Below are 15,984 nucleotides of genomic sequence, written 5' to 3'. Positions count from 1 at the left end.
TGAGCTGTGATGCCCTGGTACTTTACCCAGGGCAACAGCTTGAGGCTCTGTCTCAAAAAAAACAAATAAATAAATAAAGTATATATTCAGAATTGGAAAACAATTTGGCTGCAATTGATTGCTTAGCTATTTTTTTTCTCTTTTGAGCTATAACTTTTCACTTTTGAACAATAACCTCTGTTAGCAAGGAAAAATAGAGATGATGTTGTGGCACAGATTTTGCTGCTATGTATATTTTAAGACATCTGGTTACATAAATTTTTCCTCAAAAATCATTGTTTTCATAGTATTTCAAGACCCTGTGCCAAGCTCACATCTCTACTAATAAAACAGAAATCTCTTGGCTGTAGCTCTTCTCCATTCAGAAAAGTGTTCTGCACTTTAAATTGTACAGTAAAGCCAAGGCAAATATTGTTTACCTGTCTTCTCTAAAGTAGGTATTTCAAAAAAGATCAGTTAATTTCTAACCATAGCATAGCTTTAGGATCATGCAGTATCTTTTAAAAATTTGAGTAAGGATATAATTTGAGCAAATAAGCTTAAGATGAACTTAACTTTCCTTTGCAAATAAAAGAGGTGTCTCTAAGTTATTTAATGATTATGTTTAGGGAACAGTATTCCTAATTACATTTTCCTGGCTTAATTTGGCTACTGAAGAAATTGAAGTCTGTTTTTTTATTTGTACTTCTCTCTAATCGATCCTACCAAAAATGAATACCAGACTACAAAACCTTTGGTGTCATTTTGAACTTTAAAACCTCTCCTGCACTCCTGTAGTTGAGTCCTATACACTTTCTAATTAGGGCCATTGTTATTCTGTTTCTTTTATGTCCAGAACTATTCAGCTAGCCTGCCAGAAGTGACTTTTCTCATCATTAATAACTAGAAAATTCATCAGTGCTTGTAAAATTACTTTTAAGCTAAAATAATAGAAATGTAATTTTCTCAGTTTGGGAAAGTGTTTAGAGTTTATACCTTAACCCAAAGTTTAAGTTTTCAGTGTCAAGTATACAGAGCAGAAATTAAACATCTCAGAGAACCCAGTATAAAGGTAGTAGCCTTCTCCAACCTGAGTAGATACTAGTAACTTTTGCCTTTTTAATCTTTTCAGTTTCACTGTTGGAATTTACAGTTAGTAGTATTTGAGCAGTGAAGATTCTTCAACCATTTGAAAGTCATTTAGAAAATGATCTGGACTATTTAGATGCATTTTTGTAGTAAATGTGGTGACTTAAACAACTGTAAAATTAAACATTTACATCTGAATCCAGCAACCCTTATTGCTTTTGAATGAGGCCAAGGATGACATCCAGATGTTCTCCCTTTGTATTTGTATTATCATTGTATGAAATCTAAGTATATATAAAGAAAACTAAACTTAGGATAAACTTATTTTTCTTATTTCATATTAACTTTTGCCTGTCTCTTACAACGTGTAATTAGGTTCTTTTCCTTTAGCTCTCTAAATCAAATGTTTTGCTCCCATCCCTTTTCTTACAACTGTTTTCAACTATTTTTCCTTCAAATACTGATTTGGCTTTAAAGATATATTTTCTCACAATTGCAGAAATTAATGGAATATTGTTTTGAAAGAAAGAGACTTTGTTAACTTGCTAACTGAAATCTTAGAACATTGAGCTACATGTTACCACAATTTATACTCCTCAGTTAAGTCAGATTCTTTGGGAATATTTAGTGGATGAAACTATTTTAACTTGAAATTTAAAGAAACAGCAAATGACAGGTTGATTTACAGATCGCACGTTAAGAAAACAAGCTTAGTTAATCCTTAATAATCGGTATCTATTACTTTTCAATACATTTAACCAATGATATTCTCAGGTGCACTCTGCTATAAAAGTTGGGTTGGAAAATGTTGAGTGATACATTGGTTGGGATGGATCTAGATTCACAATGCAGACTGTCCATGTGCTGTCTTACACTGACCAAATTGTGGGAGCACTGAAAGTTACTGTCCCTAGGTCTACAACGTGTACTTTTAAAGATCTTGTGGAGGCCCATTGGCAATTTCACTCACTTCTCATCCTTAGGCTTCACCAATCAGGTGGCCTCAAAACACTAGAGATTTGCTTTCTTCAGGCCCAAGAGAAGAATCCATCATTGTGACTTGGAAGAATGTCAAATCATAGGGCAACGGCGGATCTTCTACAGAACTCAGCCCTTGTCCAAGGAATATCCACCCTACCTATAAGGGCTCAAACATCCTTGCGGTTGTGCCTCCTCTCAAGTCAGTGTGTGAAGCACGAGGCCCTCACACCTCATTTAGGGCAGGAGGCGTCAGGGACGACCCACCAGATGTCCCTGTTCCTTCCTGCTGCTGCTCAGCCCTTGAGAGCCCAGGCCTCCAAGCACGTGGAGCCGCCCGGGACTGCCCTGCACACCCCTCCCGCCAGATGTAGTCCAGGCCCAGCTGGGCCCGCGCAGGGATCCCCAGCACGGCCACCTGACTTGAGTGCTGGGCGTGCTGCGGCCCGATGCTTATGCCTCCGCCGCCAGAGCGGCGGCCAGAGGAAGGCGCCCGCCGAGTACACGGGCCCTGGGAGCGCACTGCGGCCATTATCCGCGGCGCCTCCTAGTGGATCAATGGAAACTTCGTTCTCGCGAGAGCCTCCCCTCAGTGGGGATTATATAATTTCCCTTAGGCGGGAGTTGGGGGGTGCTAGGGGGCACCCTCCCTCAAAAAAAGTTGGGTGTAAGCATAGGTAGGTGTAAGAGTTATCCCTGGGGGGCAAGGAGGAGAAGGGGTGCTGTCCCCCACTACCCCCCTACCTAGCTGGACAATGAGTCCTCTTATGCTAATAAGGCACTTACGTCACTTCCGCTCTTTCTCGGCCGCCATTTTGGCTAGGGCAGGTTCGGGGACTCGGTCCGAGGCGCTTGTATTGTCTGCTGAGGGGAGACGCGGGATCAGCCCCCTCCCCCGCCCGCTGCCGCCGCCGCCTCCGCCGGCCCGGTCTCCCCTCCGCCGCCCGCCGGGATCCATGAGCTGAACTCCCGCCCCCCCGGCCGCCGCCATCTTGTGCCCCCTCCCCCTCCCGCAGGCAGCGCTAAGGGGGATTTTGGCGTCTCCTCAGACACAGCTCCCTCTCTCGGTCCCCGCAGCTGAGGAGCGAGAGGAGCGCGGCCGCCGCCGCCCGCCTGCCCGCGCCGGTGAAGCCGCCTCTCCCACACCCTCGGTCTCCTCCCTCCGCCCCTCCTTTGTCTGCACCGCTCGACGACGCTACCGCTGCCGCCGCCCGCCGCTCTGCTGCGCCCGCCGCGCCCCCCGGCAGCAGCCGCGGCCGCGGCGCGAGCCGGAGCCCGCCGAGCCGGAGCGCGACGAGGCCCCGGACGCGCCCTCGCCGCCGCCACCGCCACCGCCGTGCCGCCGCCATCCTCCCACCGCCGCCGCCGCTGTCCGGCCCCCGAGCACGCCGGCCCCGCGCGCGCCTCGAGGCCGAGTCAAGGTAAGCCCCTGCGCCGCCGCGCGCGGACCCGCGGCCCTGCCCTACCTCCGACCCCCGGTCCGCGCGGCTGCCCGCCCAGCCTGGCGCCGCGAGCGCGGGGCGCATTGTTGTTCGCATCGCCTCCCTCCAACCACACACACGCTCCTTTGCATACTCTGGTGCTGACGGGCCGCCAGTCCCGACACGGGCCGCTTCCCGGGCTCTGCTTTGGGGGTCCAGGCGCCTCCTCCTGCAGCCCGACCCTCTTCTCCGCCCCGCGTACCCACCGAGGCCAGCAGCCAGCCTGGCCACCCCGAGCTTTTACAGCTAATCGCATCTCCCCTACCCCGCCCCCAGCCAGAACCGAGCTTCTCCCATCCCTGGAACTAATCCCATCTTCCTCACCCCCCAGCGAAACCCGGCAAGCCCCCCACGCATACCCCCATGCCTGGAATAAGCCTTCTGCCAGGTCTGCCCACCCTCGGTTGGGGGAGGGGGACTGACTTGGGGGGCGGGGAGCGTGCATGGCACGGAGTGAAAGTCTTTGCTTCCCCTGTGCAATCCTCCTTCCCCAACGTGCCAGCTTCCCTCCTATCCTGACCACAGTCCACCACCACCACCCCCTTTTCTCAGGCTCAGCTCTTTGGTCAGCACGACCTTTTAAGAGCATTCTGAGACCCAACTTTGCAGTAAGATGCTAGAAGATAGAAGTCCAGAAAACTGAAGAAAGATTTTTTTTTAATGCAATGAATGGGGAGCAGTTCTTTGAACACCCTCTTATTCACCTCTTCTTTCCTCTGGGCTGCCTGCCTGCCTTCCCCTCCCCCCCAACCTGGATGCCTGTCTGCTGGAAAAGGCGCGATTGCTTCTCTTCCTCTTCTGTCCAAGACGAGACTCTAGGTCCAGTATCTTTTTTAGCCACACACATCCCCACACTAAATCTTCTTAATGTTCTTGCATTCACCAGTTCTCTGGACAGTTCTTGACATAACCCCATTTCACAGACAAAGGCATAGGAGGGAAAAAGAAGTAAACTGTTTCCTGTGTTTGCCATTTTAAAGCTGTCCATTCCCACCCACCCAGTTCCCATCCCTGATGCTTCTTGTGCCTGTATCTTGAACCTTCAAAATGAAAACAAAAAAATCTCTTGGATAGCTTGATACAGTTTCTTTATAAGTCTGCATTGTTGCTTCTGGTTTATGGCCATGAAGAAAATACCAGCCCCCACCCAAAATGCACCGCAGCCAAGTCGGCTAAAGGCAATGAGTGTAAGTGTCAGTAGGGGGCGCATTCTCTGCACTGGGTAAGGCTGCAGAGGGGGGGAAGGGCCCCAGAGCTAGAACAGGATGTGCTTCACAGCGCCTTCTACAGACCATGGGAAAATGGGCCCAGCAAGACACACTCACATTCTAGTTGGTGAGCTGACAGCAACATGGCGAAGGATTAAGTGAGTCAAGAGCGGTGATTTTAAAGAATCGACCCTGCATTTTAGAAGTTTTCTCTTTTTACTTTTTCCAAACTGTTGACCCTCAGACCATCCACATTTGTTCTTGACAGATCACCTTAGCACATCCTTGGTTCACGGATTCCCTTTCTATGGAATTCTTCCACCTTAAACTTTGAATGTGTCACCATATCTTTCCTAAATGGTAGTAAAGGGGAACGTTTAAAACCTGAGTGTTAACAGGTTTGGGGTATTGCTGATTAACTCCCTTCTTCATAGCCCAAATCTTTCCAACTCTTTGATAGTTAAAAATTATTCTTGAGGGATGTTAGATTTTTGTGGGGTAGCAATTTTCATAAGCATGTAGATGGGTGACATGATTTGCAAAGGCTTGTTGGTAAACAATCAAGCTCATGTTGAGTTCTTCATTGTCACACTCAACAGTGTGGTTATAAAGTTTTGTTTCCTTCCAACTTTGAACTTGTAATTGCCATTATCTCAGTAGCCAACCACCTTTGCAAAACAGTTGACACCAATCTTCTGTAAACACCCACCTTCTTAGGGTGTGTTGATTTCTATAGATTTTACTCCTCTTGTTATTTCCATAGGTGTGAGATGCACAATGCGAAACCTAGGCCCCAGCTTTTGCACCATGATGCACAGGGTTGTACTTTTTGTACTGAACTGATAGGTGGCCTAGTGGTTATGCCCTGTACTACCATTTTGAGGATCTGGACTCCGTTTCCTGCCTTGCTCTTTGGACCACATTGTCAATTCACACCGGTGGGTATATTCATTTTGCAGGGTGGGAAATATAACAACAGGGAAGCCAGAGAGTTCTTTCTCCTTGGTCACCACCAAAGCCTATCCTTCCAAAATTTCAGCCTAGCCACATTCCTCAAGGAACCGGTTAGAGCTAGTTGCAGTAATGAGTTCTGAACACTTATGAACATAAGAAATGACTTATGGTTTATTTAAGAGAAAAATTTTGAGTTACTAAAATTGTAATAATTTGTATTCTGTACCCTTGTGTATAAAGTGTATTGAGTACTCAATTACTGTTATTTTGATGATCCTGTCTTAGGAGTTGCTAAAAGCCTTAAAGATCTGATGAGAACGTACTTTTCCATGAACTTGTTCTTGTTACCCAAGATTGAGGGGTTGTTGATACTTAAGGGTAATTTTAAGACTTTGTTACAAGTATCTAATGTAGATACATTAAGATAACTGAATGACTATATTTTTTGATACATAGTTAACCAGTTGGTGCTTAAAGGAGAATTTTTCATTGTATAATTGCTACCAAGTAATATTTTGATGAGTGAAAAGGAGGCAGCATGGTACAGCTATTTCACTAGAGACTATCCACATTGGTTTTACAATTTTTTTAGTAATTACAAGAATGAGGTATTTAAATGGTATTGTTTGTAATTTTAAGATACTATTTAGTATTTGTTAAACAGATAATTTTGACCTATATTTGGTGTTTGATTTAGGTAAATAAATTCTAAAGATGAGTTAATTTGAAGACAACTTATTTGAGAGTATGTTTAAGACATAGTTTGTGAGGGCGGTTTTTTTCCTTAGCAAACTGTAAACCAGATACAGTGTTGAATGATGCCCTTAGTGGTAAATAACCATTTTCCCTTCAAAGGAAGTCTTGCTGTGAGCTCTTCGCATGTAAAGCATGTATTCTACAGAGTTTCAAAGTTTTCATGGTTTGGATACTTGAGGGAAAAAAAGTGAAATGGTTGGGATTTACAGTAGATAAACTGTAAGAATTTGTTAACATAGTAAAAGGCCTCAGTTAACTAGAATGTGGGGATTGGGTATTCTGTTTAATTAAACTTTAAGTAGAAATTCCTTCTTTATCTTGACCCTTGTTGAACGTTTTCTAAGACTGCCTTAGTAGGAGCTGCTGTATATTGAAACTAGCTATAGCTTTGATGTTGATTATTAATCACTCTATAGAAAATATAGGAGCTTGGGCTATGAAGTTCTTAAAGACCCCCGCCCTGCCAATCTTAAAAGTCATTGATTTTAAAGAGACCCACTGTGAATTTGTTTAAATGTCTTTCTCTTAAACCAGAGTATAGGAAAAGTTCTAACACTATTTATATTAAAAATAATACTTTACCATGTTAAACAGCACTGCTTATAAGTAACCAACCAGTAGGTTTTCGTCAAGTGAAAATGACTTTTGGTTTTCATTATAACATACACAAGTACATTATCATGTGTATTTGATTACTAAAAACATAGATAAAGATACACCGTGTGTGAAATTGTTGCTTTCCTTGTAACTACTTAGAAATTTTGAAAGTATTCAAAATAATTCTGATGTTTTGAAAATTAAAACATTCAGCAGTATGTTGGTTGATTATTTAAGATGATGCTGGTTGACTACAAATTTAATTGTGAAAACTGCAATTTAATAAGGAAGATAGAGCCGTTTTGTTATAAAGGAGAAAGTAGGGATATTTAGCACAGTAGAGGAAAAAACTTCAGCAGAATCATGTAAGTGACATGTAGTAGACTTTGTCACATCGATTCCATTAATGGGGGAGTGTGTGTATGTACACATACACATAAAGCACAGTTAGGTGGTTTAGTGTTGGAAATGATTGTCATCCTACTAAACACAAATAAAATGTGTGTGAATTAGAGGGGTGGTTTGGAGACGGTACATTTAAGTGTAGGAAAAACTGCCAAAATTAAACTTTATAGATTTTTTTAATATCCTGCTTAAATCTTAGTGACATAAACACTTGAAATGATATAAAAGAACAAAAGATAAACTTGTATTTTGTAAGACCATGAGCTGATCCATGGTTTACACTGAAGAGCCTGTGAATGCTGCGCATTAAGCTACTTGTTTAATAGCTACTTGGACTTACAAAGGACTTTTACTTTAAAAGAAGGTTGTAACATCTGTTATGGGGTAAAATACTTTCAGGGGGGTTTAACTTTCATTTGTATGCCTAAGAGCATATACATAGTACATTAAGAGAAACATTGCTCTCCTGTGTTAAATAATTTAATTACAGTTAGATTTGCAGAGCTTGACTTGTTAGTGGCATCACATAAACTACCGTTTTTCTCCTCCCCTGCTTTTGGAAGAACTTGTGGTATTAACTGTGAAGCAAATGCTATATTTTATTGATGTGCATCAGTGTCAGGTGTGCTTTCATGTTTTTAGTTTGGAAACTTGATGTTTGAAACTGGTATAAACCAAAGCCCCACAGTAATTTTCTTATACATTATCACTTTCCTCTTTGATCATTGAGATACTTTATAAGATAAGCCATCCTTGTTTTGCTCAGCATGCATGGCCACTGTGACCTCACAGTTTTTCGTTATAGTTTGCCTGATTTTACTAATTAGAACATAAAGGTAAGATGATTATATATGGGTCACTATGAAAATTTTGAGACAGATTATGGTACATTATGTCACTTCCAAGAAACACAGTCAACAGCATCCTTTCTGATTGACCTGTGCAAGTTTTCAACTTACTTAGCTTATCAGTGTTGCTGAGAGGGATTCATTGCTTTCCATACCCATGCTTTTACATTTCTTTATTTTTATGTATCTGAACGTATTTGTCTTAGTATTCCTTACACCTGTGTTTTGTCATGATCCATCTTTGCCACTTGCCAGGTTAGGGCTCCACTTAAGTGAGAATCCATATTTTGCTTCTCTGAAAGGAGATGGCTCTTCTTATCTTCTCAAATTGGGATATACTATATGGATTTGATTATGTGGGAATATATGCATATGTGAAGTCACAGGTAAAAATGTGAGCCAACTATGTAAAGTGACAGTTTTGACTGGCGGGTGCACATTTTCATTTTAATCAGTGAAAAATTCAGAATTTTAACACTACTTCAGTTCTGGGTTCACTCCTCTCTATGTATGAATTCACTGTCCCATCCTATAAGAGTACTTTGTTGCACTCAAAAGCCTGCTTGGTGTTATTGATCCCTAACTTGGTTCCAGGACAGCAGCTAGAAATCTTGGAACTGCTCGAGAATTTTGGCAGTGTTCCAGAATAAAGGCCTGGGAAATAAGACAATTTAAAGACTTTGGATAGAGTTTATGAAGACTGCTCTGAACATAGACCATGGTTTAAGGTTTAAGTTAAAGATTTAACTTGAGAACAATTAAAAATAAATCTGCACACAGCCGGGTGCAGTGGCTCAAGCCTGTCATCCTAGCACTTTTCAAGGCCAAGCTACTTAGGAAGCTGAGGCAGGAGGATCACTGGAGCCCAAGAGATGGAGATTGCTGTGAGCTATGATGAGACCATGGCACTCTACCCAGGGCAACAAAGTGAGACACTATTTCAGATAAATAAATACATTAATAAATACTCTTGTCTGTGACTGATGCCTTTAATAAGGATGAACTGTTCAAGTGTGAAGACCTCCTTGCTGGCCTTCATGGTATTATAAAATAATATTGATGGTTTGCACTTTATAACAGTTCTCAGGACTGTCTTGTTTCACAAATAGGGGAATCAAGGCACTGCTCCATACAATGATAAAGTGAGCCACAGAGTTTATGTCTGGGCTGTTTCCTACCTAGTACTGTGCTTGGAACACAGGTGTTTATAGTGCTTCTATGAGCTAATTGGCTAATGGGGATGCAAATAAATGCTTCATAATTTCATAATGATATTTAGCGCTTATATGTCAGCTTACACTCAGGATCCTAGTGGGCTTCACAGTTAAAAGAAGCTGGCCATGCCCTTAGGAGCAGAGTATGGTGTAAATTGTATAGATAGAAGTTAATTGAAGTAACCTATGTCTGGTTTGAAGTTACCTATATGACTGCAAAAGTGCTTGTGGTGCTGTTGCTTTTCCCAGTGTTTTGGTTTAGGGCAGTCTGGTTCTGTCTTTTCCCTGAACAGTTATTTTTGCTTAGATAATTGCTGTCTTTTGCCATTTCTTTTTCTGAATCCTTCATGCTCCATTCAAGAGTTTATGAAAACCTGTGCTTCCCATGAAAATATGTAAAGCTGTCCTTTGCTGGTGACTTAATTGAGAACTTTGTGAGTCTCTTGAAACCTGGCATATCTGATGAGACTTCTAGTGGAAATACAGTAGAATTTACTAAAATTTTGGATTGGAGTTAGATTTAAGTCCACAGTTAACAATCCTTGCTCTTGTGAAAGAAGTGAACTTACATGGCTAAGCCTTGATCCTCTGAAATGGCTTAGAAAAACTTCAGTACATGGTTTAAGTAAATTATTTTGTTCAAGAATGGTGAGAGAAATTAATATTATATTACTGTGGGAAAATTACTTCTGGGTAGTGTTTTGTTTTGCGGGGGTTGTTTGTTTGCTTGGGCTTCTGTTTCTATTGCTGTGAGGAGACAGAGTTTTGCTCTGTCACCCCGAATAGAATGCAGTGGTGCTGTCATGATTACTACAACCTCAAACTCCTGGGCTTAGGCCATCCTCTTGCTGTAGCCACTCACCATGATGCCCAGCTAATTTTTCTATTTTTAATAGAGGTGGGGGTCTCACTCTTAACTCGGGCTGGTCTTGAATTCCTGAGCTCAAGCAGTCTTTCCACCTCAGCCTTCCAGAGTGCTAGGATTACAGGCATGAGCTACTGCACCAGCCTTGAGTAGATTTGATAGAGCGTGATAATTTTATATTATTAAGATAACTTTTGGTCTTACGGAAAGACATAGTGTTCTTCTGGAATAATTATAAGTGGATACATTTGTTCTCTTAGGCCCACTTGTGGATTTTTTCCCTTTTTCACATTTCTCTTAAGCCAGGTTGTCCACTTAATACAGACAGCAAGTGGTTCTAAGCCTGTGGCGTTCTGAAGTGGGCAACAGAATACTGGACTAGAGCTGACATAAAGATGCTGTGTCCCTGCCTTGCTGCAATATTTTTTACCCCAGAATATTAGGGGGTACATATGTTTTGTTTACATACTTTGTTTTTGTACAGATTGAGTCAAATTTATACACCCAGATAGTCTGTGCTGTACCCAAGGAGTATGAATTTACCCATCCCTTGCTTTTCCCTGCCCTTGCTGCAGTATTCAAAATGAAGACAATTGGGAGGTGCTCCCCACCTCACACTCCCTAAATGTAGATTGATATAAGATTGTCTTCCATCTTATTTTCTTTTTTAAGCAATGAGGCATCTTCTCCACTTAAGTAAAATAGTAAGTGAGCTCTTAAATTGGTGAAGGGTTAGGGGGCCAGACCTCTTGATTGCTCAGCTTTCATTTTGTCCTCTAGGCATCATCTTCCCCTCCACCTATATACATACCTTCAGTAGTACAGTCTGATGACAGTTGGTCCCTTTGGTGTGCTAGAAATTCTGGGGCACAGAATTTTAGGGTTTTTTTTCAAATGCAATAAATACTTTAGGTAGCAGGATAAGCAGCAACACATTTTCCTAGTAGTGGACACTGGTCTACTAGTTTGAAAATCTTAAAAGACAAGTGACCCACATATTTTTTAAAACATAAAATATGCAAAATCTAGATTACACTTTTATGTGTCTACATAACTATAAGTCACCTAGGTTTATTTAAGGTAGTTTTAGGTGTGCTGTTGCAGAAGTATTTTAAGTGCCACTGAGTTCGTAAAGTTAAGAGTATGCTAACTCTAGCTTGAATGACTCATACAGATGTATTTAAAGTATTGTATAAAAACACTGTATGTGTAAGTATGAGTGCACATTATAATGTGTACAGGAACAGATGTTATGGCAACCACATGTGATTCTCAGGAATAAAATTCCAAGCTTTTTAAAAGTTTACATACTCGCGTGAACTCAGGATTTTTTAAGTGATTTTCATTATCTGATCTCATTTAGAGTACATTGATAACTGCTTTAACCATTAACTTCCACCATCACATTTAATCCTTCTGACATTTGAATAATGGGATAGAGTCCTTCCAGTTATATGTGTGTACCGTAAGAAGACAGACCTCCAGAGATAAATAAAATGTTCAGAGTCACAAAACTAGTAAATGGCAGAGCAAGGATTTAAACACGGATCTGTCCCAGGAGCTCTAGGGTGGATGACCACATTTTACCATCTTTTCTAGCAAAGGAGAGCTTTTACTATGCTATGAAAACCTACCTCTTACTATGGAAGGTTGAAAGTGTAGATAAAAAATGTTTAAATGTGGTTGATAGGTAAATTTTTGTCCATTGAAACATAGTCTTATTGGAAAACACAAATTTTGATTTAGGCTGTAAGCTTCACCTCTGAGCCATTTGTTTTTACCCCAGTATCTTACTACTTACTACCTGAGGCAGTGGTGGTTTTGCAGACCTTTCAAAATGAGTAGGTTTCAAATGGGTGTAAGCAATCTCAGGTGACTCTTATGTTGCCTAGGTCTGGTCCTAGAAGGTCCGCCCTTCTTAATTGACTGGCTCCAGACCTTTCTTATGGAACCTGCTGAACACCACCAGATTAATCCTCTTAAAGTGCCATTAGAATCTTAATACTTCTCTGCTTCAATACCTGCAGTGTCTACCAGACATGGTGGCACTCTACCTTTCTATCCTTACCCTGCCTTTCTAACCTTGTTATTCATTATTACTCAGAAGTTTGATATAGCAGCTATTCTGATTCTTTATAATAGTTCCTAGAACTTGGTTTCCACCTCTGGAACTGCACCAGAAGTTTTTTGCAGTAAATGCAGATTCTCCACCTAACTTAGTAGCCCAAGCTCAGTAGCTGTTTCTTCCCTTTCTGTTGAGAATGAGCTCTCCTTCTAGTGAAGCCTCCTAACACTTAGTTTGTAACACATCATGTTGTATCTGCAAGGTTTTTTCCTAGGCAGGGACTCATTCATTTGGCCTGTGTTTATTGGGTGCTTGTTTTGTGCCAGCCATTAATGTAGGTGTTAAGAGATACATACAGTAGGGGGGGAAAGCTAAGCAAGGTCCTTTTAACTGACCTTGTCTTTTTCATATATATATATGTATGTATGTATGTATAGATTTATATTAGGAAGAGGAAAAAGTTGAGAGAAGAGAGCAGGGAGTGAGAGAGAAAGATCCCTTCATTGCCTTAACAGTGAGGTGACATTGTTGGCCTGCTGCTTATTTTTAAGGGGTTCTGTTCCAGGAATAGGGAATCTTTGCCTTCTGAGTTCAAGACTTTTTAAGCATCAAAGGAGGCAAGAAAAGTTTTTTCTTTACTGCACCCCTTTTAATAGAATTTGTTCTGTTAAAATTTGGATTCAGTCATAAAGTCACACTTAGGCGAGCCACATACACCTGTGCTGGTGTGTTCAAATCCAACCTGGGCCCACCAAACAACAATGATAGCTGCAACCAAAAAAAAAAATAGCCGCGTGTTGTGGCAGGCGACTGTAGTCCCAGCTACTTGGGAGGCGGAGGTGGGAGACTTGCTTGAGCCCAGGAGTTTGAGGTTGCTGTGAGCTGTGATGCCACTACACAGGGCAACAGCTTGAGGCTCTGTCTCAAAAAAAAGGTCATACTTAAAGACTTAGAAGGCCACATGTGATCTTAAAGCTACAGGTTCCCCACCCCTGCCTGAAAGATGATGTGTAATGATGATAACATACAGGCATGAGTGCTGCTTTTTCAGCTGTATCAGTTATTTCAGGTTGTATTTTACTAAAGCTCTGAGATCACTTGCGATGAACATTTAAAATAAAACTTTTAAGCACAATGTGATTATAATTTTGGTGATTGATGCTATGATGAATAAGGCTATTTATTTACATTATCAGATTTTTGGTTTGTTACCACACCACCATGAAAGAAAACCAAACTTGCTTAAAGTGCTAAAATTAATTTTTTTAATCATTCTATTGCTTTTCACAAGCTTCTCATTCTATTTTTCCTAGGACCTCTCGCCTTTGCAGTTCTATTCTTGTAACTGAAAGAAACTTAAGGTGGTTTGAAATTTTAACACAGGAATTCTTTGAACTTTTCTGTACTGCCACATGCTCAATTCTGCAAAATTAAAAAGTATATCTCACTGATGTAAGCCCAGTTATATTAAATCTATTCATTAAGGTAGAATGAATTAAGGCTTTTATTGCCAAAAGTGATATATTACACTGTTACTAGCCTCTTGGAGTGGAGCACATTTGCCAAGAAATTCAGCTCTCTACCAAGATTTTTCTTACCTTGTTGAAGGTTTGGGGACCACCTAGTAGGTTCCATTAAAGTATTATCATAGAGACTCATTTAATATCCAAAATGGTCTTAGAAGTTCTGTTTTGCTGGCGCCCGTAGCTCAATGGGTAGGGCGCCACCCACATACACCAAGGCTGGTGGGTTTGAACCCAGCCCAGGCCAGCTAAACAACAATGACAACTGCAACAAAAAAATAGCCGGGTGTTGTGGCAGGCTCCTGTAATCCTGGCTACTTGGGAGGCTGAGACAAGAGAATCGCTTAAGCCCGAGAGTTTGAGGTTGCTGTGAGCTGTGAGCTGTGACGCTAGGGCACTCTACTGAGGGCAACATAATGAGACTGTCTCAAAAAGAAAAAAAAAAAAAGTTCTGTATTACATCCTGGCACTTGCTCTAGAGCAGTGGTTCTTAACCTTCCTAATGCCACAACCCTTTAATACAGTTCCTCATGTTGTGGTAACCCCCCCAACCATAAAGTTATTTTCATTGCTATTTCATAACTGTAATTTTGCTACTGTTATGAATTGTAATATATCTGATACGCAGGATGTATTTTCATTGTTACAAAGGGGTCGCGACCCACAGGTTGAGAACCGCTGCTCTAGAGGGTCTGTCTGGTTCCAGGGAATCTTAACAACTACTTAATATTCATAGTTTTGCCAAAGAGACCCATCAGTGATAAATGCCACTGATCTTGAACCCAAATTATCCTGCTATTATAATTATAAGCAGACTTTCTCTGTTTCCATAGTCAGCCTTAAATTTCCCAGTAGCTACATTTTTTTAAATTTATTTTTAAGTGCAGTATAAACTTTACCATTGTAGGCTTGGCGCCTGTGGCTCAAGCAGCAAAGGCGCCAGCCACATATACCTGAGCTGGTGGGTTCAAATCCAGCCCCGGGCCGCCAGACAACAATGACAGCTGCAACCAAAAACTAGCCGGGCATTGTGGCAGGTGCCTGTAGTCCCAGCTACTTGGGAGGCTGAGGCAGGGGAATCGCTTGAGCCCAGAATTTGGAGGTTGCTGTGAGATGTGATGCCATGGCACTCTACCCTGGGTGACAGCTTGAGGTTCTGTCTCAAAAAAAAAAAAAAAAAAAACTTTACCATTGTAGCTATTTTTCAAGTGTTACAATTCTGTGGCATTAAATCCATTCACATAGTTCTGCAATAATCCCCACCATCTATCTTGAGAATTTTTTTTATCTTGCAAAACTGAAACTCTTGTACCAATTAAACAATAGCTACCCATTTCTCCTTCCCCCAAACCCAGGCAGCTGCCATTCTACTTTCTCTCTGTCTGAATTTGACTACTCTATCAGAAACTATTTGTTCTTTTGTGATTGGCTTCATCTACTTAACATGTTTTCAAAGTTCCTCCATGTTGGAATGTGTTCATTTCTTTTCATAGCCCAATCATATCCCATGTTTTATTTATCCCTTCATCAGTTGATAGAGATTTGAATTGTTTCTACTTTTGGGATGTTGTAGATAATACTGCTGAGAACATTTCTGTAGAAGTTCTTGTGTGGGCATACGTGCTTATTTCCCAACTGCTTATATAACACAAGAAACTTTATTTGGGAAAAGGAGCGTGGAGATAGTTGAAAGCAGACTAGCCTCTCCTACCAACTCTTCCCTCCAAAGAAGCAAAAAGGTTATCTGAGTCTGTTCTTTTCCGAAGGGACTTTGGGAAGAACATGCTTAAAGTATTATCGGTGGGTCATTAATATTAAAGATGATAAAGGAGAAAATATGCCGTATTCTTTGAAATGCTGTCGTGTTATTTAAAGCTACTAGGGTTGTGGTTTTCATTTTGCAAAATAATAACCTTTATGATTTGGATAAAAAGTGATCGCTCCGGTGTGACTCTAGTGACTGTTGGTCCACGATGATGGGAAGGGTAAGTGTCCTCAGAGCTGAGAGCTTTGTTGAAGTTT

General features: G+C 41.4%; 1 protein-coding gene across 3 annotated transcripts in view; it reads left to right on the top strand.

Annotated features, from left to right (window-relative positions):
* The first annotated feature begins 3,319 nt into the window (after positions 1 to 3,319).
* Positions 3,320 to 15,984, top strand: part of ADNP (activity dependent neuroprotector homeobox) — a 41,115-nt gene continuing 28,450 nt past the window's right edge. The window contains exons 1-2 of one of the 3 annotated variants that reach the window (XM_053573435.1): positions 3,359 to 3,467; positions 5,499 to 5,673. The gene's annotated coding sequence lies outside the window, so the exon portion shown is untranslated. Of the gene's footprint in view, positions 3,468 to 5,336; positions 5,674 to 15,984 lie in introns of those variants that run through there. The other 2 variants (XM_053573436.1, XM_053573437.1) reach the window with 2 other exon arrangements.

This window comes from Nycticebus coucang, chromosome 21 (genome assembly GCF_027406575.1).
Source record: "Nycticebus coucang isolate mNycCou1 chromosome 21, mNycCou1.pri, whole genome shotgun sequence".
NCBI classification, from domain to species: domain Eukaryota; kingdom Metazoa; phylum Chordata; class Mammalia; order Primates; family Lorisidae; genus Nycticebus; species Nycticebus coucang.
Note: the sequence above shows the minus strand (reverse complement) of the source record. Positions and strands in the feature narration are given on the sequence as shown.